The sequence below is a fragment of the Myotis nattereri genome (genome assembly GCF_964212035.1).
Source record: "Myotis nattereri genome assembly, chromosome: 11".
Classification (NCBI taxonomy): Eukaryota; Metazoa; Chordata; class Mammalia; order Chiroptera; family Vespertilionidae; genus Myotis; species Myotis nattereri.
The window spans coordinates 8,427,012-8,454,737 of NC_138086.1; the positions used below are offsets into that span (position 1 = coordinate 8,427,012).

General features: G+C 35.8%; 1 protein-coding gene and 1 pseudogene across 3 annotated transcripts in view; one reads left to right on the plus strand and one right to left on the minus strand.

Moving 5' to 3' along the window:
• FOXP2 (forkhead box P2) overlaps positions 1-27,726 on the plus strand; it is a 689,501-nt gene that overhangs the window by 139,460 nt on the left and 522,315 nt on the right. The window lies entirely within an intron of this gene.
• Positions 17,551-18,778, minus strand: LOC308527463 (serine/threonine-protein kinase 16-like; annotated as a pseudogene). Its single transcript has 2 exons — positions 18,677-18,778; positions 17,551-18,149 (listed from the first exon to the last, which is right to left on the minus strand). The product of its transcript is annotated as a serine/threonine-protein kinase 16-like (transcript).

Here is a 27,726-nt window from a genome sequence, read left to right on the forward strand (position 1 = left end):
CTAAGTAAAATGGCAAAGTGGCACCAAAATTTGCTTTATTGTATCCATTGAGTTTTACAAAAATAGGAAGTAGCTATTATAATGTTTAGTAGCTATTACCAAGATATTTGTCTTTTCTATTAGGTGTAAGAACAGCATCAATGTTGGTAGAATGACCAAAGCAAAACCTTTAATCTAGTTTGTTAAATTTTACACTATTAGTGAGGAGAGTCAGCAGTTGTCTCACAGAAAGATATCTAATTAGCTTATTTGTTGCCATTACCTTATTTTTATAATTGTCATTTCTCTCATTGCCATTTTTTCTCAAGATCCTTAATCACTCTTGATCTATTAGTCACCCCCAAGTTTCTCTCTTCAGATGAGAAATGTATATTGCAACACAGAATTTCTTTCAGTCACTTTCTTCTTCTTCTTTTTTTTTTTTTATTATGGGCATCAATACAGACTTCTCACCAACAAATGTGTTTTGAATTAAGAAACCAAATTTTAACTCAAAATTCCATTCAAACTTTTCAGTGTAAAATTACACAGGTAAATTTTATCTGAGTACTCAATTATCACCAGTTGCTTAATTTTCCAAAATCCTTTATACTTAACTGGTTATTAGCAGACTTGTGCAAAGGTAGTTTTGGGTTTGTTGTGTAGTTTTAAAGTAATATTTCTACCTCATTCCTGTTTTTACTAAGTTTTCTCATGGTTAAAGTGATCTGAGACTGAATTTCAGTTTTTATTATTATAAATCTAGATATATTTGAACTTAAATCTATATAAATCATGAGTTGAGGTGGTTTAAGAAATATTTCTCAATTTCACTATAAAGATGAGTGTAAATGTATATGTTTGTGTGCAAACACTTTACTTGAAAATAATTTTTGTTTTCCTCCTGATTTTGAGTATCAGTGTCATAAATTACCACCTTATTTCCCACTCGCATAATTATTATGCAGTATTATATAAACTCCTACACCCCTTATTGAACCCTGTGTCCCCAGTGCCTAGAGTAGTGTTGGTACACAGTCCACGTTTAATAAGTATTTGGTAAATGAGTTTATTTTGAATTTATCTTTAAGAAAAGGACATTGTCTATTTACACTTACTACAAGATGAATGTTAGTCTTTTCCCATCAGGTACAGTCCTTTGAAATGAGTATTAAGACTTTATAATGTTTGAGCAGTTATCTTTTAAGGTTTGCTGAAGAAAGTGGTATTTCTTAATTGGCCAAAAAAAAAAGAGAAAACCAAAAAACAATGTCTGTATTAGAGTTCTTAGGGTTCTCATATACCTTTAAAAAATCTAGAAATATAAATTTTGCAAGTTCATTCTGAGGGAGACAGGGATATTATTATCGGTTTTGATCATTTCTTTTGTAATGTAACTCCTGTGTGGTTTCTCCTCTTGCATAATTTTTTAAAATTCCTGGGTCAGTTTCCTTTTTTATAAGATGGGAATGGAATCATTGAACAAAGTCCTGATTGATTCCCTGAACAGCTTACATTGAGGATCTATGCTAGATTAAATAGTACATTTAAAATACATTGGCATTTTAGTGGATGTCACCTTTTCGGCTAATATCTTTGTCATGGATTCATGAGTTTTATTCTTATATTGAAATTATATTAGTATTTAAGGAAGGAGTAGATATAATTGCATGTGTTTAGACTGCACTGCTTAATTACAGGTCTCTCAATGATTTTATTGCCATCTTTTGGTATATTTTTTTAATTTTTCAATTATAATTTAATATTACTATTAAATCTAAGGGACAGTTTCAAATCATTTGTCTTCCCTGAAATAGTTAATATTGCTGCTTGTTTTCTCCTTCTATCTTATCATATCCTCATATCAAATTTTCTCAATTATTCCGTTTCATCAATCTTCTCTTTCAACCTCATAGATTTAGATATTTTTTTTAATTCTATCTTCTCACTCTGTATGTACATTATTCTAGATAATATCACTTATTCCCAAAGCTTTGACTAGGATTCCCACTTCTGTATCTCTACCTCATATTTCTTCCCTGAGCTTGAGATCTGCATTTACAATTTTTAGCTACTGATATCTATACTTAAATGTTCCACAATAATACATTATGTATAATTAAGCTCATTTCCAATTCCAGACCCACCTATCAAAAGTATGCTTCTTTTATGTCATTTTCTGTCGTAGTGAATAGCAAACACCATTACACACTCAGTTACCTAAGTCAGAAACAGTGGATCATCCTGGACGTCTTCTTCTTCTCATCTGTACTTTTCTAGTTCCCATTAACTTAACCTCCAAACGTGATTGCAAGCTAGTTTCTCTCCCACATCCTGTTGACCCCTACCCTAGCCTAAAGCTTTCACTTGGACTCCTGCAATGACTGCCACTTTTATTCAATTCTTTATATACTTTATCCCATCTAAGTTGCTAGGTAGCAAGACACTTTTAAAAATAAAGGCTGGTTGATTTTTATTTTCTTCTTAAAATTTTGCATTTGTTTTTCCTTGAACTTAAGGTGGAACCCAAACATTCTCCAGAGTGGTCTACAAGCCCCTGAAAGAATTGGACTAAACCTGCACCCCCATCATCATCTTTAGCTACAGATTATGTTTCTGACATCTTTCTTACTCCACCTACTCTGGCTTAGTTTCATTAACTGATGGATTTAAGTTCTTTTGCGCCATGTAGGCTTTTGCACATTTTTTTTTTAAATTTAGAACTTGATAATAGATGAATAGAATAAAAGGTCAGGATGATCTTAAGATTTCAAACTTGGTAATTATGTCTCTTTTTTAAAAAGCCTTTACCCAAGTAAATTAATATATACAAAATTAAGCATCAAAGTATAACATGCATATAAGCCTTCTTTCAGCTGAATCTTCCTCAACCTAAAATATTTCAAAACTTCTCTTTGTATTGTGATTATCCAAAGATACCTTGCTCTCCAGAGCTCTTTGTATTTTCTATTCTCTTTGTTTGGAAAGTGCTGCTCTGCTTATGTGGTAGATGAACCCCTACTGCCCTTCAAGACCCAGTTAAACACAGCTCTTCTGGGAGGCTATGAGCTTTCAAAGTTGAAGATGGCAACTTCCTTTATTTCACCTGTATATATTTTGCAGAAGGCTTTGGGGGCTATCCCTATAACTAAAAATTATAGCACAGCATCACTAATTAGCATTTTTAACCTAATAATATATTCAATAAAATTATGTTGATATGCTTTGTCAAAACTTGATATAAATAATATAAAGCACACACATAATATACCAACTAGATAATTCAAGAAACTTAGTAATGCTAATTTATATCTGTCCTACCTAATACAGTGTACAGTGTTCAGAGGACTTTCCGCTAAATTTTTTCAGTTATAACAGTGGAAACTATAACTTGCATATTCTGTAGGGAAATGATATAAGTGTTAATTCAGCACAAGTCATGACAGGCCAGCTGAAAAAGCCTTTGGCATGTTTTCAGTGAAAGAAGGCTCTCTTAAGAGTCTTAAGTTAACCTGTTGAAATTGCTTAGCACTTAAACCTTAATCTGAAAACAAATGATTAAAGAGCATGAGGCAGCAAAGGCTAAACAGGAATGTCAACTGATTATTGTAAAGATTTTAAAAATTGTGCAAAAGTGCTATATTTACAATGCACTTTAATGCTATAAAGCTGATTTGAAACAACTATTCAAAAAAGTGTAAGTATTTATTATTTTTTAAAACACACAGCTCGAGAAGCCTAGGCTTTTTTGATACATGCCTTCACCCCCACCCCCAATTCTGACAGTCCCTGCAGGCAACCAACAACTGCTGTATCTGTGGAATGTGCTCTTTTGAACTGTACAAAAGCCTTCAGCCTTTGCTGCATTCTGCAAACAAAACTGCCAAGTGCAATTATTTCTCTGATTTAACATAATACAAGGGTTACTTCTCTTTCCTCAACTCTCCTAGTGCCAGAGATGGCCCGTCTACACTTATAAATGCACACACACACACACACACACACACACACAGAATCATTCTTCATAATTAAATTTGTTTTTAGAAACACAACAGTTCAACTGAACATAATATGAAATTCAATGGGCATCATATTCCCTTTTGTGTTTATGTTTTAAGAATCCTATTTCTATAGACAGATTCAAGGATTGAATGGAATTAGTCCTTTTAATTATATGACTAGGATCTTCAGCTTGAAATCTTTCCTACAGGAAAAAAAAAGACAAACACAATAGTTATTTATATTCAATACATTTACTAAAATCTCATTAGAGTTAATTAGAATATGTCCTTCCAAATGTGAATATCTCTTGATATTCAAAAGAAAATAAAAAATAAAAGGTAAAATAAGTGCTAAGAGTAGCACAGATATTTAAACTCACCTATTAGTTAAATGTTAGACTAGAGCATTCATCTAACCTAGATCCAATATAAGCTGTTTTTCTTTACTGAGTATGTCCTTGACATTATGCATACTTAAGTATTTTCTTCCTTACAGATATATTAAACTCATTATTGAAGAGTTATTTCTATTTTTCATGTACATTAATGTTTTCAACTATTGATATGTATATATCAGCTGCATTACTCTATTTGAAAATACTTGAAGTTCTTAATATATACAAACTTTAAGCATCAAAGTATAACATGCATATAAGCCTTCTTTCAGCCTAATCTTCCTCAACCTAAAATATTTCAAAACTTCTTTTTGTATTATGATTGTCCAAAGATACCTTGCTCTCCAGATCTTTTTGCATTTTCTATTCTCTTTGTTTGGAAAGTGCTGCCCTACTTATGTGGTAGATGAACCCCTACTGCCCTTCAAGACCCAGATAAGCACAGCTCTTCTGGGAGGCTATGAGCTTTCAAAGTTGAAGATGGCAACTTCCTTTATTTCATCTGTATATATTTTGCGGAAGGCTTTGGGGGCTATCCCTATAACTAAAAATTATAGCACAGCATCACTACTTAAGCAATGAGGAGGTAATACACCATCGTTTATTCTACATGCAAAAGATGATTATTCAGCCCTGGCCAGTGTGGTTCAGTTGTTAGGGCATCATCCTATGCACCGAAAGGTTGCCAGTTCCATTGCTGGTCAGGGCACATGCCTGGGTTTTGGGCTTGGCCCCCGTAGGGGGTGTGCAGAAAGCTGACTATAGATATTTTGCTTTCACATCAATGTTTCTCTTTCTCTCTCTCTCTCCTTTCCTCTGTCTCTAAAAATCAATAAAAATATTTTTAAAAGATAATTACTCAGTAGTACTAGACATAGCTTAGTGTGTGGAACATAATAAGTGTTTAATAAAGGGCTAGCTGTACTTATCATTGTTTATCATTATAATCAACCAATATTCACAGAGTGAATGACTGCTGATAGAATAACCTCTATTAGAAAAGTTATCTCATAGCCTTGACCGGTTTGGCTCAGTGCATAGAGTGTCAGCCTGCAGACTGAAAGGTCCCAAGTTCGATTCTGGTCAAGGGCACATCCCCAGTAGGGGGTGTGTGGGAGGCAGCTGATGGATGTTTCTCTCTCATCGATGTTTCTAACCCTCTATCCCCCTCCCTTCCTCTCTGTGAAAAAAAAAATCAATAAAATATATTTTTAAAAAAGAAAAGTTATCTCATTTAAAATTTTGTGTCCTATATGACAAAAAAGTCTTTCTTTTGAACATAAATGAGTACTTAATTCAGAGAAGTTTGACTGATTAAAAAGAGAACACACACACGTGCACACCACAAACATTTTGTCCATGATTAGAAATGCAAACCTACCTAACAAGGTAAGGCCCCAGAACCAAAAGTTTTTCTTAAAGTCATCCATTCTCTCCTTATCCACTGCAGTAGCCTTTCAACTCATGTTGACTATCAGGAGTTCTTAAGCCTGGACCCTTAGCCTGCACAGGCTCCTGATAGAAATGAATTTCAATATAATTAGTTTTCTTTGTAGTTCTATACATTTTATGCATTTAAAAATAATATTCTGCTAAGGGATTCATAGCATTCACTGGACTGACAGAAGGTCTCAGGTCACCAAAAACAGCTAAGAGTCTATTTCCTGCAGAACACCATCTAAGTCAGGGGTCCTCAAACTATGGCCCACGGGCCACATGCGGCCCTCTGAAAACATTTATCCGCCCGCCGAGTGTTTTTGCGGCCGCTGCCTGTTGCTTAGCAGCCGACTCGTCCCGAGCCCGCAGTGCACATGTGTGGAATGTGCACCGCACTCTCCGACTCCCCTCCTTCTCTCTCTCTTGACTCCTCCTCTCAGTCTCGGGTGTGATCAGACGAGTCACGAGCTTGCCTGTGCAGAGCCTGCTGCTGCCTGAGGAACAAAGTAAGAACAAGTTAGGATTTTTTTTTTTTTGAAGTTAGGAGGTCTATTTTTTTTTTTTTATTTTGCAGTTAGTAGGGCCTTTTTTTTTTTGAAGTTAGGAGAGCCTTTTTTTTTTAAGTTTTGTTTTTTTATTTCAAAATAAGATATGTGCAGTGTGCATAGGAATTTGTTCATAGTTTTTTTTTGTTTTTTTTTTTAAAAAAAAACTATAGTCCGGCCCTCCAATGGTCTGAGGGACAGTGAACTGGCCCCCTGTTTAAAAAGTTTGAGGACCCCTGATCTAAGTGCTTTGTTAATAATGTTAATCCTCAGTGTTAAAGCCTCAACTTGTACTTAGAATAAAATATGAACTTCTTAGTTTGGTTTTGAAAGGCGCCCTCTATATTGGCTTCCACCTAGCTTTCCCAGCTCGTCTATTGCCACCTTCTTCATGGCTCACTTGGCCTGGCATCGCTGACTGTCAGTTCTTGGAACCCTCCCTGACTTGGGGCATTTGCACTTGCTGTTTCCATAGTTTAGAATGCTCCTCTCCATCCTTTAGGTTTCAGTCTAAATTATATATTGCTGGGAGCTGACATTATTCATACCTGAGTATTTTCTTTCTTACAACTATATTAAACACTGTACTGGAGAGTTATTTCTATTTTTCATGTGCATTAATGCTTCCAACTCTTGGTATGTACAAACTAATTATCAGCTGCTGGGAGCTTTGCTGACCTTCTTATCTAAAGTAACTCCCACTCCTCTATTCTTTTGTTCTTTTCCATAGCTCATATATATCATCTACTTAATTATTTGTAATAAAGAAATACGGTTGTGTAATTCCTGTTTTTGTACTAATGTGCAAATTCCATGGGGGCATGGGGGGTGTAAGTCTTACTCAGGTTGTCATTTAGTCTACGGCCTGACCCTTTGTAGTTCAGTAAATATCTCTTAAATGAATGAATGAAGTGGGGGCACATGAATGGGCTGCTATTCAGAATGTATAAACTCATTTGTTTACTTGTAAACACATTTATTAGACAGTGAAAATGAGAGACCAGCTATAACATTTAAATCCTGAATAGCTTTCTGAGTAATTCACAAGCTAAAGTTGAATGCTTTAACCTCTTCAGTTATTCAGAAATTGAATGTCATAGTTCATTATATGGTAATGGAACCACCAAGAAAATAAAAATTCAAGAATTATGTTTAACTTCCTTTCATATGTTATACGTTCTATCTGCCATACACCAAGCCTGTATTCAGTTAATGCTCATAACTTTGTCTTTTGATTGATTCACTTGATTGCCATATACCAAAATCATTTGTATATCTATTAAAACTGATTTTCTGTCATATATAACATTAATTTAAAATATTTTACCATTTGTACAGAAAGTTATATCTCAAACTTATGATAAATACTTTTTATCCTGTTAGAAAGTAAATCGTCTTTTATTATTCTCTAATTTAAAGTATGTTTATTTGAGCTGATTCTTCTATTAAAATGGAAGATTCATTTTAATGATGAATAGAATTGAATACTAACTCTTTTATTTATATGTAGAAATCAATCCCAGAAAGGTATACACTCCATTTTCCTATATGTTATGTCATTTGAGGGGTGAGTATTCTTTAGTGGAGTTGGAAAAAGGGTTGTATATAGTACTTCGATTCTCTAATGTAAAGTCAGTGATAACCTGAGAATATTTTTCTTACTATCTTAAATAACCAGAATCATATTATCCTAGATGACCTTGTAGTCTATAAAAATGAATAAAACAATAAAATATACTTTATAACTTGATCATGATTTTGAGGATTCTTGATGGAAAAAAAATAAATAAAATATAATATAATATATCACCTTTATTCTTTTTTCTTTTTCCTTATTTCACTTGTAGCTCAACATAATTCCATAACTGATTATTTTTAGTCTTGTTCTTTTCTTGGCAATACTGATACTTCGGAGAAAATTTCATGCAGATGAGTGCATATTTATAAATGAATATTTATGGAGGAAGTTTTACTTTAGGTCTATTAGGATATAACAGGAAGGGAAAAGAAGGTATATGCTCTCATTTGATGCACTTCACTATTTCTTTTAGACTCTGAGAGCACAAGGACAATATTCATATGTTTTTGCTTAAGTGATAAGTTCCAAGTACTACTGCATTTTCTCTCCTCATTATTAAATGCAACTGTTAGGACTGATCTCATTTCTTAATATTTGTATACCTTCTTGATTTTTCCTCCTCTCTCCTGTATTATTTTCTTTCCTCTCCTCTTCTTTCCTTTCCTCTCCCTCTTGCTTTCTTTCTAGCCATTCCTATCCTTCTTCCAAAAATATATAATGAAATGCATTTGATATCAGAAAATATAAGGAAATAAACAAATCAATCAATATAAAAAGAAAAATTGGTGTCAAATAGTAAAATGGGTTTCTGCTTGGGGAAGGGGATGTTGTCCGGTTCTATGGAATAAGGGAGGGGAAGCAGATTAGTCTAGTTCCTTCTTAAATATCTTTATTCTTATTCCAGAGGTACCTAGCTCTACAATGTTGTGGGCTACTGTAGTATGGATCAGGTTTGTCACACCCTGGTGTCAGCTAAGGATTCAGCTTTTTAAATGCTTGTTTAAGCAACTATAACTGATATGCCAGTTTTCCAGCTTCCAAAATTTTGTTGCTGTTTTGAATATTATATCTTTGAAGGTTTATTCTTATTTTGAACAGTCTTTAGCTATCATTTTTATATTGCTTATAAGAGGAACAAAGAATAAAGGCATTGTGCTCCATTTCTTCTTTTCACTGGAAGTTCACCTTTCATTTTCAGCAAATATATGTGAGGTTTCTAGTTACACATGGAAGGAGAGAAAGAAGCACTCTCGAATAATGCAAAATTCCAAGAGTGAGACCACGCCTGTGTCACAATAAAACTACTTACCCTCATCCATACCTATTAGTTCCACACCTCCCTCAAGTGTGACTTGAGGTGAGGGTGGGGATAAAAACTAGAGACACCTATATACCTATATACGCAGGCGGACACCTAAGCACAAATGCTTAGGAGGCATATAGCATTGGTCCACCCATAAAAAATTTCCTTTGAAGGATTGTGATATTTAACCTGATTTACTAACTTCATTTATAAAAAAAAGTAAACAAATTTTAAGAGAAGTTTTATGTTTACAGAAAAAAATGAGCAATAAGTACAGAGTTCCACTATTACTTAGCCCCTCCCCTCAAAATAATTGTTTTCCCTCCATCTTGCATTAGAGTGCTACATTTACTACTCTTGATGAACCAAAAATGATACATTATTAACTAAGTTCTGGAGTTCACATTAGGCTTAATTGTTGTGTTGTACAGTTCTGTCAGTTTCAACACATATATAATATCACGAACCTACCATTACAGAATCATAGAGGAAGGTATCACTGCCCCCAAAATCCCGTGTTCTACCTCTTTTCTGTCTCCCTCTTTCCCCTAAAGCTCCTGGCAGCAATTGGTCTTTTATTATTGCTACAGTTTGCCTTTTACAGAGCATCATGTTATTCAATCATACAGAAAACTAACATTTTCAGACTGCCTGCTTTGACTTAGCAATATGCCTTTAAGGTTCTTCTGTGTCTTTTCATGGTTCAGTATGATAGCTCATTTCTTTTTGTTGTTGAATAACATTTCCTTGTATGGATGTATTCGTGTACTTATCCGTTCACTTACTGAAGGACATGTTGGTTGCTTCAAAGTTTTTGCAATTACAAATTCAGCTGCTATAAACATTCATGTGAAGGTTTTTGTATGGATATATAAGTTTTCAACTTATTGGGTAAACACCTAGAGTGTAATTTCTGAGTCATATGGTAAGTCTACATTTAGCTTTATAAAAAAATGAGCAAACTGTTTTCCAAAGTGGCTATGCATTAACATTTTTTATGATTTAGACATAGTCTAGATCAGCCGTGGGCAAACTATGGCCCGCGGGCTGGATCCGGCCCGTTTGAAATGAATAAAACTATTGAAAAAAAAGACCGTTCCCTTTTATGTAATGATGTTTACTTTGAATTTATATTAGTTCACCCAAACACTCCATCCATGCTTTTGTTCCGGCCCTCCGGTCCAGTTTAAGAACCCATAGTGGCTCTCGAGTCAAAAAGTTTGCCCCCCCCCCTGGCTAGATTGTCTTCTAGAGCAATATTTATGGTAATCAGTAGTAATATGTATTTCACTTATTGTTTACATAAGGTAAAATTCATTGCAAAGGTTTTATGATTTTAGATTTTTACTGCTATATTGCTTTATATTGTTGTCTTGACCCTAACATTGCTAGAAGAGAGATTTTAATTAAAAGATGCTGTATAGACCTAGCCGGTTTGGCTTAGTGGATGGAGCATTGGCCTGTGGATTGAAGGGTCCCAGGTTCAATTCCGGTCAGGGGCACATGCCTGGGTTGTGGGCTTGATCCCCAGTGTGGGGATTTAGTTAATAATGTATCATTATTGGTTCATCAATGCCAGAGGCAACCCATCAATGATTCCCTCTCATCATTGATGTTTTTGTGTCTCTCTCTCCCTCTCCATTCCTCTCTGAAATCAATAAAAATATATTTTAAAAATACTGTATAAATTTAAAGTAATCACATTAGATACTTTAATTCCCATGAAGTAAGGGAATTCTTAACACTTTAGAAATAAACATACATAAGTTGAGAACTATGAACTGTGTTTGAATGATGATGTTTTATTTGCTTGATACTTCCTTTACTCATTCAGTAAACACTCATTGAGCATCTATGGTCTGTAATTTTAAAGAGGCTTCATTAATTACAAACATGTTTGTACCTGAAAGAATGTACCACAGGAAACTGCAGGACATCTAGTGTGCCTCACCCTTATCTATTACTACAGGCCCCGTGCATGAAATTTGTGCAAGAGTAGGCCTCCCTTCCCCTGGCTGCCAGCACCAGCTTCCCTTGGCACAGGGCCCCGAGCTTCCCTCGCAGCCCCAGCTTCATCCGGAAGGCCCTCTGCTCTAATTAACATATTATGCTTTTATTATTATAGATTATGACAACAAAAAATGCCTTCTCAAATTTTTGAATTTCAGTGGCACTAGCATTGCTACAAAAGACTGATTATTTAATGGTGAGTCTATTTTAAATTCAGTTTGTCCTTTATTATACCTTACATCTCACTATAAAATAATTAGTGGTTTCAGAAATCAGTCAGTGATGGATTAATAAAGTTACAACATTTAGTTAGCTAAGGATATCAGGAATATTATGAGAATAGCTTCAATATGTAAATTAGAAAATTGAAAGATGTTGTTAGTGTGGGATAGAAAGGTAAGTTAATTGTACGACGCTGTATCCCTGCACATGGAAAATACAGGTCTAAATCTCCCGTGCATAAAGACTGAGTTTTCTTTTTATCAATAATAGCCAAGAAGATGAAAAAAAGGGAAAACTCATTAACATTGTACCTTTCCTATATTATGTTTAAAATTAATCTACAACTGCTTTTATTTTACTTTCTATGTTTTTGTCTTCATTACTTCAAGCATCTTTTCTTTAGTAGTTGCTATTCCTTTGTAATCACTGCATGTCTTCTTTCTATGCCTTCTTAAATCCTGCTGCATCGCTTTTTTGCCTTTCTTTCTTTAATCTTTTCTCTTCTGTTTAATTTTTAAATCCTTTGCCCTTTATCTTTCTTTCAGTCTTTTTTAGCTGGTCTCCCTTCCTTTGATATCCTCTTAAATGGTATTTCTTCTTAACATTGTATTTCATTGATTTTTTTGTTTTATCTTTTGAGTTTTAAGTTTTCCTTTGTATGTAAGGACAACCTATTCTGCTTATCTATACTGAATTAAAAAGAGAAGGCACTGCTGAATCCTCCATATTAAATGAAAACAAACAACAACAATGTTTAGTCAAACTAATTGTGTGGATACTGAAAGACTTCTGACACATTTTCTTCTCTTTTATTTTCTTTTGTTTTGGATTAAAGCCCAAATAATTGATGTGCTGATACAGAGCAAATCCAGTTCATTTTCTAATTTGCTAACTTTAAATGTGTATAAAATATACTTTTGCGTCAAACATTTGTTGTAGTAGACCACAAGTAATTTTGCCTTTTCTAAAATGTTTGGGATTAACTGGAGTATATTTATAATGTTATTATGAACACAGATGACGGGCATAATAAAAAATAAGAGACGATGATGAAATTGTTTTTCTTCCACATCTTAGTTTATCTGTCCAAATATTCAGTAGATTTGGTTTAAAATATGCTAGATTTTTAATATTAATAGCCATCTATCTTGGAATGTCAGGATGATCTGAAGCAAATACATCAACCAAACTTTACTAAACTAGGTTGGTTCTGGCTTATGGGTCTGTCCTGGATACCAAAGAAATAACTGAGACAAAGCTCTACATAGTCACCTTCACAGAGGGAGAGAAGCAGATAAGTACTATAAGGAAAGCCAGAAGTGCATGAAATCTTAGATATATCATTTCTGCTTCCAGCAAGCAAGAGATGTGTTGAGGGACATTCTACAATTGAAAGAGAGATCAGGTGACTTGCCTTAGTTCATACAGAGAAAATGGCAGAGTTAGGAATTGAATTCAGATTTACATTATAGATAATTTTCTTCACATTTATCTTATATATTTATTTATACATTCTGCTGATTACAATTCCTATTTACACTCAAGCTTAACTTTTGAGTTCATTCAATAGATAAAATATAATATTCTCAAACATTTTTTCATTGCTGCTTATGATAGCTTTATATTTATACAAATATATATTAAATTGTTATTTGTATGTTATAGGAGACACATATTATTTGTTATCTACCTCATCAATATTTTAAACAATAGTTCTGTTTTCATTAATTTTATTGAATAAATATTACTGAAGCTTATACTATTCTTAAAGCTAATTGATAGAGTTGTCTTTCCATCTCAGATGATCATTTTAAAATTCTTATGGGCTTTTTTAGATAATCTTGTGGTATTTGTTGGATTCTTTCTGCCTACAGTTAGAGTAGTTTGCATTTATTCAGAAAGAAGGGGCTTTTTAAGTATATGTCAAATAGCCATGGGATTTTAGAGGTGCATATCAAATATAATCAAAATAACAAGGTATTTCCTGAGAAACAGTGCACTTTAGAAATAATAATAGTATTTAATAGTATATTTTATATTAAGAAAATTTGAAGTTACATTTTCCTAAGTAGTATTTTTAATCCAGTCTTTAAAAGTAGATGTATTAAATTTATTTATTTATTTATTTATTTATTTATTTATTTATTTATTTATTTATAGGAAGGGAGAGAGAAACATTGATGTGCAAGCAAAAACATAAATCGGCTGCCTCCTGCATGCCCCCCAGGGATCCAGCCTGCAACAAGGGCATGTGCCCTGACCAGGAATCAAGAGGCAACCCCTGGGTGCACAGGACAATGCCCAAACAACTGAGCCACACTAGCCAGGGCTAGTTTTTGTTATATTGAAAATAAAGGAATGAGATATTCTTTGCTAATTTGATAATTATAGACCATTAATTCCCTGTTAAAACAAACTGGAGATTTTTTAAAACTTCCTTTTGAAAACATGCCCTACTAAAGATATCTAGGTTGAAAATCTTAGAAATACAGGTTGGTATTCTGTGTGTGTTTATGCATGTTTAAAATGAACTCTTAGTGCTCTTAGTATATTGTGATTTGTAGCTTTCATCAATCTATATAATTTACAAAATATGGTTTTGTAAGTCTCAGTATCACCTGGGAGCTATTGTTAGACATACAAATGTTTGGGCCCCACCCCACACCTGTTGAATCTCACATTGTCCTATGTGTGGTCAGTAGCAATCTATGTTTCAATAAACTTAACAAGAAATTATGATGCAGCCACGTCCAAGTTCCACGAATTTATATGACCTTCTTCTTGGATTAATACTATTTTACTTGTGGGTTTTTTTTGTAATAAATGTTCTTAATATAGAGTAGTTAAGTGGGCTGTAGTATTCAATAACACCTAAAGTTTGTAGGTCATATACCATTTAGTACTGATCACCGTAACAAAATACCATAGAGTAGGTTGCTAGACAACAGAAATATATTGTCATAGTTCTAGAGGCTGGAAGTCCAATATCAGGGTGCCAGCATAGATAAGTTCTTGCTGATTTGCCTACTCACTGTATCATTACATAATAGGGGCAGTGCGGGGAGGAAGAAAGGGAGAGAAAAAGAGGGAGAAAGGAACTCTGGCGTCTGTTCTTATAAGGGCACTAATCCCATCATGAGGGCCCCACCCGATGAAGTCATCTAAACTTAATTACCTCTTAAAAGTCTCATCTCTAAATACCATCACATTGGGGATTAGGGGTTCAATATATGAAATTGGTTGAGGGCCACAATTTAGTCCATAGCAGTCCAATTTCTGGTAAAAAACAAGAGATGATGCTAAAATAAAAAGACATCTGGAGTCTATTCCCTAGTCCTAATTCCTCCCCTAAGTAATAGTGCACCTCTTTAATTTTTCTTGCTATTTGAAATTATATTAAAAAGGTAAGCTATAAGTGACCTAAGATTGTTGGGAAATTCAAATGTAATGAATTTGTGAAAGATGTATATAGACCACAGCATTGTATAATGGTAATTAAAGATTATTATTTTTTTGATCAGTATATTTTGATTATAAGTCAGCTGCCTATAATCAATAACTAAGCCCATCTAAGTAATGAACCATATGATATCCAAATACTGTACTATTTGGAATAAATAGGTCACTGGCAGTCATGAGGGAAAATTGAATTTGATCATAGAAATTATCCAGACTATATTCTACCTGATACAGAAACCAACTCTAGAGAAAACCAACCTTAGCTTGAATGTCATCAGTCCCTGTATCATTCATGGTACTCCATAGTAACAGAACCAGTAGAGTGTGTGTGTGTGTGTGTGTGTGTGTGTGTGTGTGTGTGTGTGTGTGTGGAGATCTTTGGAGGATCTGATGTTGAAGCTCCAGTCTGAAGATAGTTTGGAGGCAGAATTCCCTCTTTCTCAGGAGATGTCTCTCCCTTTTCTTGTAAGGCTTTCAACACACTAAATGAGGCCCCTTCACATTCAGGAGGATAATTTGCTCTACTCAAATGTTAATCCCATCTAAATATCACCTCCATGATGACATGTACACTGGTGTTTGACCAAAGATCTGGGTACCATGCCCTAGCAGGTTTGACACATAAAATTAACCTTCACATCATCCTTAATATTTAGGGTCAATTTACATAGAAAATATTATGTAAATCTCCTAATTTTGAAATGATGTGAACACAATACATAATAAATTGATATATATGTAAAGTAATGAATGAATAAATAGAAAAATGTGGGTCGATACCAGGTGCATTACCTTTACTTATTCCTTAATAAAAAAAGGTTCAATTCCCTCTCAACTTTGTGGACATTTTAGAACTGGAGCAGCTAACAGAAGTGTGTGTAGAGCACATTGATTCAAAGACATAGTGATGAGTCCTAGCTGGTGTGGCTCAGTGGATGGAGCATTGGCCTGTAGACTGAAGGGTCCTGGGTTCCATTTTGGTCAAGGGCACATGCCCAGGTTAGGGGCTTGCTCCCCAGTAGGGAGCTTTCAGGAGGCAGCTGATCAATGATTCTCATCATTGATATTTCTAACTCTCCCTCTCCCTTCCTCTCTGAAATCAATAAAAGATATATTTAAAAATCAAACAAACAGACAAAACAAAACAAAAAAATCCAAATACATAGTGATGAGTCACAGAGTCTTGGTTTGGCCTTAGCTGGTATAGTTATCACATCAAGCAAAAGCCATAAACTGAAGAAGGGTAGCTACTATATTGAATGTATGAATTGAGATCTAACAAGGATTTGGGCACAGTGCTCTGAGTATAGCAAGATGAAATTGAATAGGATGAATATAAAATCTTGTCTTAAGTTTTAAAAAGTTGCACAAGTGTGGATGAAGACTTAGAAAATACATCAACTCAAAATACCAGAGAAGGTTATAGGAAATGCTAAAACAGATTGTACATTCAACACAGCTGTTGTCTAATATGGGATAAAAGATAAATATCAAAGATGGCGTTAACTAAGGCAATATAGAGGATATGTCCTTCAAATCATATTCTGTCTTATATTATAACTAGTAGGTTGAAATTAATTATATATATATATATATATATATATATATATATATATATATATATATTTGTTGTGTGTGTTTTTTTTTTTTTTACTTTGGATTATAAATTTTATTCTCTAGTTAGTCCCATACTCACAGAATCAACCCTCAATTAATGTTAGTTCAATTGGCTTAAAAGTAAACATCACTAAATAGCTTTGGGAACAAAACTTTCAAGTGATATTCTGTAATGAAAAGCTAATTGATAAGATAGCAGAAGTGTAGTAAGGCAAATGATTTATTAAGGGAGAGGTTTCTGCCAGAGTATGACCTGAAGAATCCAGATCAATTTATAACTACAATTTTTCTTAAAACCATTTCTGCATGTTTTGATCCTGACACAGATATAATATTTGAACTTGAGTAATTTATTCAGTCATTCTGAGCCTCCTATATTGTCCACTGTAGGGGTTATGATTGGCGAACACATTGTACTGAGATGTCTGAGGATTTTCATATGGTGATTAGAGGGACAGGAAACATTGTCAAATGAACACAATATTTATTAAATCTTGATCTTTTGCAGAAGTGACATTTATAGATCTCACACAACTTCTGTAAAACAATCAGATGTGGAACTATTTAGCTAATAGTAGTATTGATTGGTGTGTCATTTCTATTTGCTGGTACAGAGTAGGAATTTCAAAGTTGATGTTATTTGACCAAGAACTGTGCAGCAATGTTATATTTTAGCTCCACATTCCTTTGACTTTATTTAAATGATCTAATTTAAAGGTTATGTATCTTATATTTTTCTTTTAATTTGTTCTTTTAATTTTTTAAAATTTGTTCTTTTGTTTGTTTTAACATTTCTTCCCCAAATGCTTTCACTTTATCCTTCTTTTTATACATTCTCCTGCTCCCATATTTGGAGGCAGACCATGATGCAAGCTCAGCCATCCTGCTCAGAGTCCTTTTCCGCATCATTTTCCCTTTGCTCATCCCCCACATTCACTCACCTCAACTCCGGTTCCCTGTCCAGTTGTTCTCAGGGGTAAGAGAGCAGAACAGATAGAAGACTGAGCTGACTCCCACCCCCTCACCCCAACTACAAGAGAGCAAGCCTGGATAGAAAGGATGCAGATTCCAGTGAGAGATGGGGGCCTGTTTCCAAGGCACGGGCGCCATCTTCTCAACATGGCCACTGGTTGGTTCAGATTTGGGTCATGTGCTGCCCTGGATCTGGGTTTACTGTGCCTCCAGCTGACTGAGGAGGAGAGGAATGTGAGGGTGCTGCTGGGGGTCCACAGGCAGCTTGGAGGCTGCGGCTGCCACATTGACAAAGAATGCCTGGGGTTTTGCAGGATGCTGAGTTGGTTCTGCACAGCAAGGGCCACGCTGTCACCTTTCTGGATCACTGTGTCTAAGTGCCTTCCCCAAACAGCACAGCATGTAGCACACAGCCTAGGGACCAGACACCAGTCTCCTCATCGATGGCACAGTGCTCTACATGGAGAAGAGCTCTGGCCGGGGAGGAGATGGTGCATCGCTGGGCTGCCCAGTCCTATAGGGCTAGAGCCTGCCGGGAGCCCTCCACATGGCATAGGTGCATGCTTGATTCATGGAACCCAAGTGCATTAAAACTGGTGGCCCCTCATCTCCAAGCAAGATGCTGGTGTGCTGTAGGTCCCGGAGGGCTTGCCCCTAGGCATGAATGACCTCAAGGCCTCTGCAGATACCCAGCAGCAGCTAAAGGATTTGATCTTCAGTCAAGAAGTTGCCTTTGTGTTTCAGCCTTTCTATCTCCTTATATAGCGTACCTCCCTGGAAGAGGGGTACTAGCAGCCAGGCCTCCTGTGTAATGCCCTGCTCCCTCAGGCAGTAATCCATAAGACAAATGATGTTGGGGTGATGGAAGAAGCCATGCATGTGTACTTCTTATTGGGCCTCCTCCCCAGTCCTGCCCTCCTCCCCATCCTGCCCTCCTCCCCATCCTGCCCTCCTCCCCATCCTGCCCTCCTCCCCATCCTGCCCTCCTCCCCATCCTGCCCTCCTCCCCATTCCTGCCCTCCTCCCCATCCTGCCCTCCTCCCCATCCTGCCCTCCTCCCCATTCCTGCCCTCCTCCCCATCCTGCCCTCCTCCCCATTCCTGCCCTCCTCCCCATTCCTGCCCTCCTCCCCATTCCTGCCCTCCTCCCCATCCTGCCCTCCTCCCCATCCTGCCCTCCTCCAGTTTCTGGATAAAGAGGTAGCACTTAGTGTCAATGAAGACAGTTCCCCGACGATAGACACACAATGTGTGGCCCATAAAGTCTCAGTTATCCTCCTCCAGGTCAGTCAGAAGCTGCCAAGGGATTTCCCAGTTTGAGTTGACTCTTCCTGCTACTGCTAATGTGCTAGGGCCCCAGCGGCTCATGCTGCCTTGGCCTAGAGGTTAATTCGGTCTTTTAAATCACTGTTTTTCTCAACCTTACTACTTAAAATGTGTTTTCCAATTACTGATCATTTCAAAGAAGTGTCCTTCATAAGTAATAGGTAACCTCATTGAAGAAATTTGAAATGAAACATACAAACTTTTAATTTATACTTTTACTGATGTATTATTTCTTAATTAGTTACACCTTACCTAGTTTATAAAATAATTTTAGTTCTTTTCTGCTGCATATATACTGTCTAGGGATTTACTTTTATTAAAGGCATTTCTGGACCACATGCTGATAATACAGTTCTAGAGTCACTGTAAAGATTGCAACCATATTAAGTTTCAGTTTAATAAAAAATGACCTGAATACTGTATCCAGCACTCACCTTCTATAGTTAAGCAATAGCTGAATATTCCATAAGGAGCAAGAACATGGAAATAGGGCAATTAACTTGTTATAAACATGAAACTGTACTTGAGAGTACTCCAAAGCAGTCAGATATTTGGGCCCAAATGCCTTGCCAGTTCCGAGTCAAAGAATTTCAAGGAATTTAGTTACAATTAAACTTTGAAAGAAAGGGAACATCTTCCCTGAGAACTGTTCTACCTTTCTATCCATCTATCTATCTTTATTATAATCTATCTATCTATCTATCTATCTATCTATCTATCTATCTATCATCTATCTATCTATCATCTATCTATCTATCTATCTATCTATCTATCTATCTATCTATCTATCTATCATCTATCTATCTATCTATCTATCTATCTATCTATCATCTATCTATCTCATTTTTCAAACATCTCCCATTTTGAGCAATTCAGTTTTCAGCCAAGTTGTTCACAGGAAAAATGTCTCCATTGTCAAACCAAGCTTTGGTTTTTGATCTGACAACACTTTCATGCTGATATCTCCCCATGACAAAAAAGCATCTTTCAGGCAACAAACAAAGGAGAGAATGCTTCTGTTGCTTGTGAAATCAAGGGTTAGCACAATTTTAAAACATAAAGAGGCCATCAAGAGTGCTAATGTTGCTAAGGGTGTGAAAGAAACAATGATCACAGGCAACTGAAGAGGGAGGAAAACTGTTGTTGATTTTGATAAATGGAAAGCAGTTAGCCAGTGACAGCATTTAGGACAGTGGTTCTCAACCTTCCTAATGCCGCCACCCTTTAATACAGTTCCTCATGTTGTGGTGACCCCCAACCATAAAATTATTTTCGTTGCTACTTCATAACTGTATTTTTGCTACTGTTATGGAATCGTAATGTAAATATCTGATATGCAGGATGTATCTTCATTGTTACAAATTGAACATAATTAAAGCATAGCGATTAATCACAAAAACAATATGTAATTATATATTCAATATGTGTTTTCTGATGGTCTTAGGCAACCCCTATGAAAGGGTTGTTCGACCCCCAAAGGGGTCGCGGCCCACAGGTTGAGGACCGCTGATTTAGGAGACAGTGATATAGGAACAAGCAATGATACCGCATGCCAACCTGAAAGACACCCTCGGACCCAGTGCTTGTAGTGGTTCCTTTAAGGTCAGTAGGGGTGGTTTTAAGTAAAGACGTGTTTGTTTATAGACCAAACAGTACATTAGACATGTACTGTATATAGGAAAGGTTAAAACAGGTAAAGGATTAATTCAATTTACATTATTTCTAATGGGAAAAAATAATTCGTTTTTGAACAAATCACTTTTTGAACAGCCTTCCAGAATGAATTAAGTCTGAGAACCAAAGTTCCACCGTAATTTTTTTGTTTCCTTTTTTCCTCTGCTTCCCTCATCTTCATCTCTCCTTCTTTCTCTCTCTCTCTCTCTCTCTCTCTCTCTCTCTCTCTCTCTCTCTCTCTCTCTCCCTTTCTCCCTCTCTCTTCTTTAAGAAGTATTTATTTACTTTCGTATTCATGCAAGACACTGGGCTAACATTTGCAGCATGTAGCACAGGGTTCTAAGACATGAATTCAAAAATACCATTACCTGTTTCACATCTATTAAATCAGCCATATCATTTTTCAAAAGAGACAGTTTATCACATCTGCACATACTACATCTGATTTTAACATTTCTTTATATTTTATTTGTCACCTTTTATTATCCCTTATTTTTTTTAAAGTTAAGACTTTATTTTTTTGTATCAGTTTTCCGTTCACTGCAAAACTGAGGACAAGGTACGGAGATTTTATGCATACTTCTTTCTTTAAAAAATATATTTTATTGATTTTTTACAGAGAGGAAGGGAGAGGGATAGAGAGTTAGAAACATCGATGAGAGAGAAACATCGGTCAGCTGCCTCCTGCACACCCCCCACTGGGGATGTGCCCGCAACCAAGGTACATGCCCTTGACCAGAATCGAACCTGAGACCCTTGAGTCTGCAGGCCAACGCTCTATCCACTGAGCCAAACCGGTACAGCTTTCCGCATACTTCTTGCCCCCACACATGCATAGCCTCTACCATCATCATCTCCCACCAGAGTTACAATAAATTATAACACTTGTTAAAATTGGTGAACCTACATAGGTAAGGTTATAATCACCCAAAGTTCATAGCTTACATTAAGGTGCGCTTTTGATGCTGTACATCCTATGGGTTGGAATAGATGTATAATGACATGTACAATATCTATCATTGTGGTATTATGCAGAGTAATTTCAATGCCCCCAAAATCCTCTGTAATCATGCCATCATAGCGTTTTACATACCTCTGTTACTGACACTGTGCTGTATTGTAAATAGTTCCTTAAATGTTCATGTTAAAAACAATTCAGATATATAAAGACAATTTAAACTTTAAAAAATTACTTCTTTCCATCCCTCAATCTCATTCCCCAGTGTATCTGTTGTCTGCAACTTATTAACTACATGGTTTAGGGTAAGTTGTTTATTGTCTCTAAACCTCATTTCCTCTCCCTCCCTTTTTAACATGGGATAATATCTCATAAAACTGCTCTGAGAATTGAAAAATAAGCACTTTACTCCTCATGGTCATCCGATTTTTACCAATTTACTTCTTTATAACTATGTTTTCAGATACACTCCATTATTCTGGAAATTTGTGTACAGGAAAGCATAGAGCTAAAGAATCTTCCTTTTTGTTCCTTTCCTTGAGTGTTACTCCAGGTTTCATGTGACACGTTAGAAATAGAATTATTCAGTCACATTCTCTACCCTGAAGGAACTTAGTCATATATTACTTATTGCCTGGCACTTTCAAAACAGAGTGAAAATTATTTTATAACAAAGTGAATATATGGAGACATATTTCCAAAATTCAGGAAAAATTGTGAGTGATTTTTAAATATCTGAAATCCTCTCCTTGCTCTATTTTGATCTTCATAACTCACACTGAGGATTCTATACCTTATTTTTGCTCTGTAAGTCTTGCAATAGCCTTGGGCAAAAGGCAATAACATTCTGATCTGGGATTTAACTCCGGAGAAAAGATCCTTTCAGTAATTTCTTTTGCAGACACAACCAACAGTAAACTCTAAGTTATTTAAGATGTAGAGACTTTGAGGATTATTTAGGGACTTTGCTACATCTGACTTAACTCCCTCATGCTGCTTCCCTTTGGCCATTTCACGATGCGTTATAAGCTATACGAAACAGGAAAAAGGTAAAATTCAGATTACTTAGCTACTGGCAAGCAGTCTTGGAAGATTGTTTGATAGGCAAGAAAGTTCTATGTGATGGGTTGAACGGGATACATTTTCTACCACCCAAAATAATAAAAATTTCATTATATGCTATTCTTGTGTACATGAAACTGTTTCATAAATTATACCCCTTACAATATAGAGAGCAACCCTTGTTTGGAAAAATAAAATTACATACAAAAATTTTGAATGTTATTTTCTGATCAGAGGAAATAATGCTCTGGACTAATAGAAACATGGTGCTTCATTGAATTGTTACTATTAACTAGTATAGAGTAAGATAATGTGTTTCAATTATAATGGTCCATATAAATTAATCCTATGGCAAGTAATGGTTTGTCTTTTTATCTAGCAATAAAAGATACTTAGAAAGCTTCTCAACTTTGGTTCCTGGGTTCTTCAAGTGATTAATGGTACAATTTATTTAATCATGAATTATATTTTTCCTATTTCTTATTTACTAATACAGCATGCAAATGTTTACAAATAAAAGATTTATTTAAAATGCATGTTATATTAATGGACTATAGTAAAAATGTCATAATTTGTAAACTCAATGCATTGTTAAGGATTTTTAAAAATGGTATATTATCATTTCAACTTTATCAATATTTATAGATTGGCGATCTCTAGACTGAGGACCATGTACTGAGTATTATTAAATTGGCATCATAGGTTGAGTTTCCTGTGAAGTAGGTTCTGAGATTGGGATTAGCATACAGTACCATGATAAGGGAGTGTTCAGGAATCAAAACTTTTGGGAAGGAAAGGAAAGAAGCAGAACTGGGAGGAGGGATATAGTTTCCATGAAGGCATCATGCGTCTCCTGGGGGTTTCTGAGGCTGGATGGCTTTTCAGGTTGTCCCTCATTCAGGCAACGGGCCGGCCTTCATGCCCCTGCACTGATCCTCGGATGAAGGCCGATCCAGGAAGTCTTTCTTCAGCTGAGGCAATAGCTGGGGAAATAAGTCCTTCGTCTGGGCAACACATCACATTGCTTTCTACACTGAGAAGAGGTTAGAACCGGAGTGCTTGATACAGTTCCATAAGAAGACTCTCTCTGCCCTGGCCTAAGCCTCCAGGACAGGGGTGGGCAACCTTTTTGTGAGTGCGTGCCAAAACCAGCAAAATCTCTGACTCAAAATTCTTCTGCGTGCCAACCCTAATTTTTTGAGAACATGTTATGCCTACTTGATATCTCTTAAGGTGTACGTACGTGAAGAACCTTGAAGAAATAATAAAATTCATTCGAGCGACAAAAACAGTATATGATGATGAAAAATACATTTATTTTTTAATGTATACATGTACACTGATAGTCCGACAGAAAGTTTTATGACTCCGTTTGATATTATCAGTGGGACTTTTCCTGCTGCATCACTGATGACAGAGATTTTCCATCAGGTTTATATTTCGTGACCTTCAGAGATATGCACAAGCTACTATTTTCATCCGTCAGGCTACTCCTATTACGAGACTTAACAAAATTCATCAGTGAGAACAAAGATTCACAAGCGTATATGGATGAAACCAAAACACTGGTGGGATATAGGAAGGCAGAAGAGTTAAGGCAGAGGCATAGAAATTGCTCTTCCCCTCTCTTGTCAATCCATGCCTACGGTCTTTAAGATAACTTGTTATGTAAAATTATTTATTTATCTAAGATGCACCTACCCTGAATTTGTCTGAAAAATAAAAAAGTCGATATTAAGAAAAACATTTTAAATGGAAGATTATAAGAAAGGGTTTCGTGTGCCAGCAAAAGTTTCTGGCGTGCCATGTTTGGCACGCGTGCCAGGGGTTGCCCACCGCTGCTCTAGGACTACATCTCTCTAGGACTACAATTTGAGCCAGTTGCTGCTGTTGCCCTCTTCCGATTCATACTCTGTATGACCAACAAAGCAAGTTTTTTAAGATGAAAATCAGTAGGGAGGGTGAGGGCATGTGTGCATGGTGGGGAGGGGGAGAGGGACGGGCCTGGGAGAGGTCAATTGGGAAAAGGGAGACATATGTAATACTTTAAACAATAAAGAATTTTTTTAAAAAAGTAAATCAGAGAGGTAAATTTAATTGCCTAAATTATTCCAATGTCTTCCAGTTGGAGGCAGGATAAAATCCAAAGTAATTAACTGTGGCTTCTAGGCTCGGTCTGATCTTACTCTTATCTATTTCTGCAACATTATCTTGTGCCACTTTAACCCTCCTCACACATTATGCTTGTTACAAACTGGCCCTTTGATCTCAAACATGCCAAGTTGTCCTTCAGTTGAGGGCATTTGTACTCCGTTTCCTCAGGCAGGCAGGCAGGCCTCTTCATTTTTCATGTGATTGTTGCCTCATTCTTTAGATCAAGTCCCCATCGAGACCAGTGTACCTTGTTTACTGTAGACCTCAAATAGTTTTTCTCTGTCACGTCATTACAGTTTTCTTCCTGACCCTCCTTACCAGCTGTAATTATCTTGTTTATGCCTCTGTTCTCTGACTTCCTCTGCTGGAATGAGACTCCTTGAGTTACTTTCCCACTCGATACCCCTTTTTGTGATAAGCCCTTGATAGATTTTACTACTTGCTACTGAATGAAGGTCCTGACCTATCCTACATGGTCCACCTGTTTTGACTTATTTTTCTAATTACTGATTTTTTTAGGTAGAATTCACATACCCTTGAGTTAACATCTTAAAGTGTACAATTCAGTATTATTTTACTATTTTCACATGCTATCAAACCATAGAACATTTTCATCATCTCAGAAAGACAAACAAAACCTTATACAATTTGGAGGCTCTTATCACCGTCCCCTCTGCCCAGCTCTTGGAAACCACCTTTCTACTTTTTGTTTCTGTGGCTTTCCGTACTCTGTACATCTCGTAGACAACATCATACACTATGTAACTTTTATATCTAGATTTTTGTTGTTGTTTTTTTACTTAGTATAATGTTTTCAAAGTTCATCCATGTTATAGCATGTATCAGTATGTCTTTACTTTTTAGGGCTATCATGCCACTGTATAGATAAGCCACATTTGTATATCCATTTAGTAATTCATGGGTTTTTGGATTATTTCCACTTTTGAGCTATTTAAATAATGCTGCAGTGAGCACTCATGTTTTTATTTGGACATATGTCTTCAATTCTCTGACTTAACACCTTGTATTCATACAGTAACACCATATGTAAATTTCCAGGAACTGACAAACTGTTTTCCAAAGGGGACACACCATTTTACAATCCCACCAGAAATGTAGGAGGATTTCACTAGTATAGTCTGTCTTTTTAATTTTAGCCACCTTAGCGGGTATGAAGTAGTATTGCATTGTGTTTAAATTTTGTATTTCCCTAATGACCAAAGATGTTGGCATCTCTTACTGTGCTAACTGACCATTTCTTCTCAGAAGAAATATCTTCTCAAAACTCTTGCTCATTTAAAAAAAAATGTGTTATATGTATTTTTATTGTTGAGTTGTAAGAATTCTTTATATGTTCTGGGTACTAGTCTCATCAGATATAATTTGCAATTATTTTCTCCATTTCTGTGGGTTATCTTTTTAGTTGCTTTATCACGTCCCTTGAAGCACAAAATTTAAAATTTTTATTAAATCCAGTGTATTTTTTTTTATGTCATATGGTTTTTATGCCAAATCTAATAAATCATTGCATAATTGGAGGCCACAAAAGATTACTCCTATGTGTTCTTCAAAGAATTTTATAGTTTTATCTCCTACATTTAGATATATGATTCAATTTGATTTAATTTTTACCTATCTTGTGAGAGAGGGAAAGAATATTCCAGATATGATATCTAAAGTACTGTTTCTCCAGATGGTATTTAGTTGAACATTTTCAGTTATCTGTGTGACTTGTTTTATTTTATACTTTCATGCATAAAAATGGGATCTACCTGGGAAAGGAGATGGAACAAAAACAAATAAAAATAATGTAATTTTAGCAAAATTAACCAAAGAGTATCATGTACTGAATACATTAATTTTAAAAGACTAACCTTTGTTTTTCTGGCAGAATTGTAAAATGCTTATGTGATATTTCAGTTGCACATATTGGATGGCATCAGCCATTAAAGTTGACCAACTTCCTCTTTTCCTTGGCCTATATACAGATGATTATATTGCAGTGCGGTGTAATTCTTACTAAAGTGTACAAGAGAGGGCAGCATAGGCAGGAGAGTTATTTTATGTTATTATATTATATTTTAGTTTATAACGAAAGGATTTCAAGTTAAGTCAAGTTACCATGAGCTAAATGTTTATTATAGTGAGGCTTTGTCCTGTAAATGGAGATGAAAGGAACAATAACATTATTCTTTTCTCTAGAATGCTTATAATCATCATAGGTTAAGCCACTTTTGATGCATTAGGGAACATTGAATATGAAGAAGGACAATATAATAATATTTAGGATTTCAAGGACTTTTTTTCCTGGGTGGAGCAGCAATAAAGTTGGATCTCGAAAGGCAGGCAGGATTCTATACATGAATATTAGTTATTGGATGGGGATGGGTACAATGTGTAGAGTGGAAAATGTGAACAAAGCAGCATTTTTGAATCACTTGTGGGAGAAATATCAAGTGGTTTGTTGGTTCTGGAGAATAAGATACTTGAAGGAGAGTGGAAAAAGAGGTAATCATAATGTGGAAGACCTTACATGTGAGTGAATATAAAATCAGTAGGCTTTTCTGCTCACTTAATTGGGTATCATGATTCATGCAGAAAAAAATGGATAAGACATAGTTCTTGGCCCTTCCAAGAGTTGAGACTGAAATAACATACTTTAATACAAGTTTCTCCATGAGAGTGCTCTGATGTAAGTATAAACAAAATGCTCTAGGAGTCAGAATGATGAGCTATTAGGAAAGGTGGTAACATGTGAACTGGGTTCTGGCAGATGAATAAAGTGTGAACCACTATCAAGGCTGGCAAAATCACTAGATGCAACCCTAGCCAGTTTGGCTCAGTGGATAGAGCGTCGGCCTGTGGACTGAAGGGTCCCAGGTTCGATTCCAGTCAAGGGCATGTACCTTGGTTGCGGGCACATCCCCAGTAGGGTGTGGGCAGGAAGCAGCTGATCGATGTTTCTCTCTCATCGATGTTTCTAACTCTCTATCCCTCTCCCTTTCTCTCTGTAAAAAAGGTCAATAAAATATAT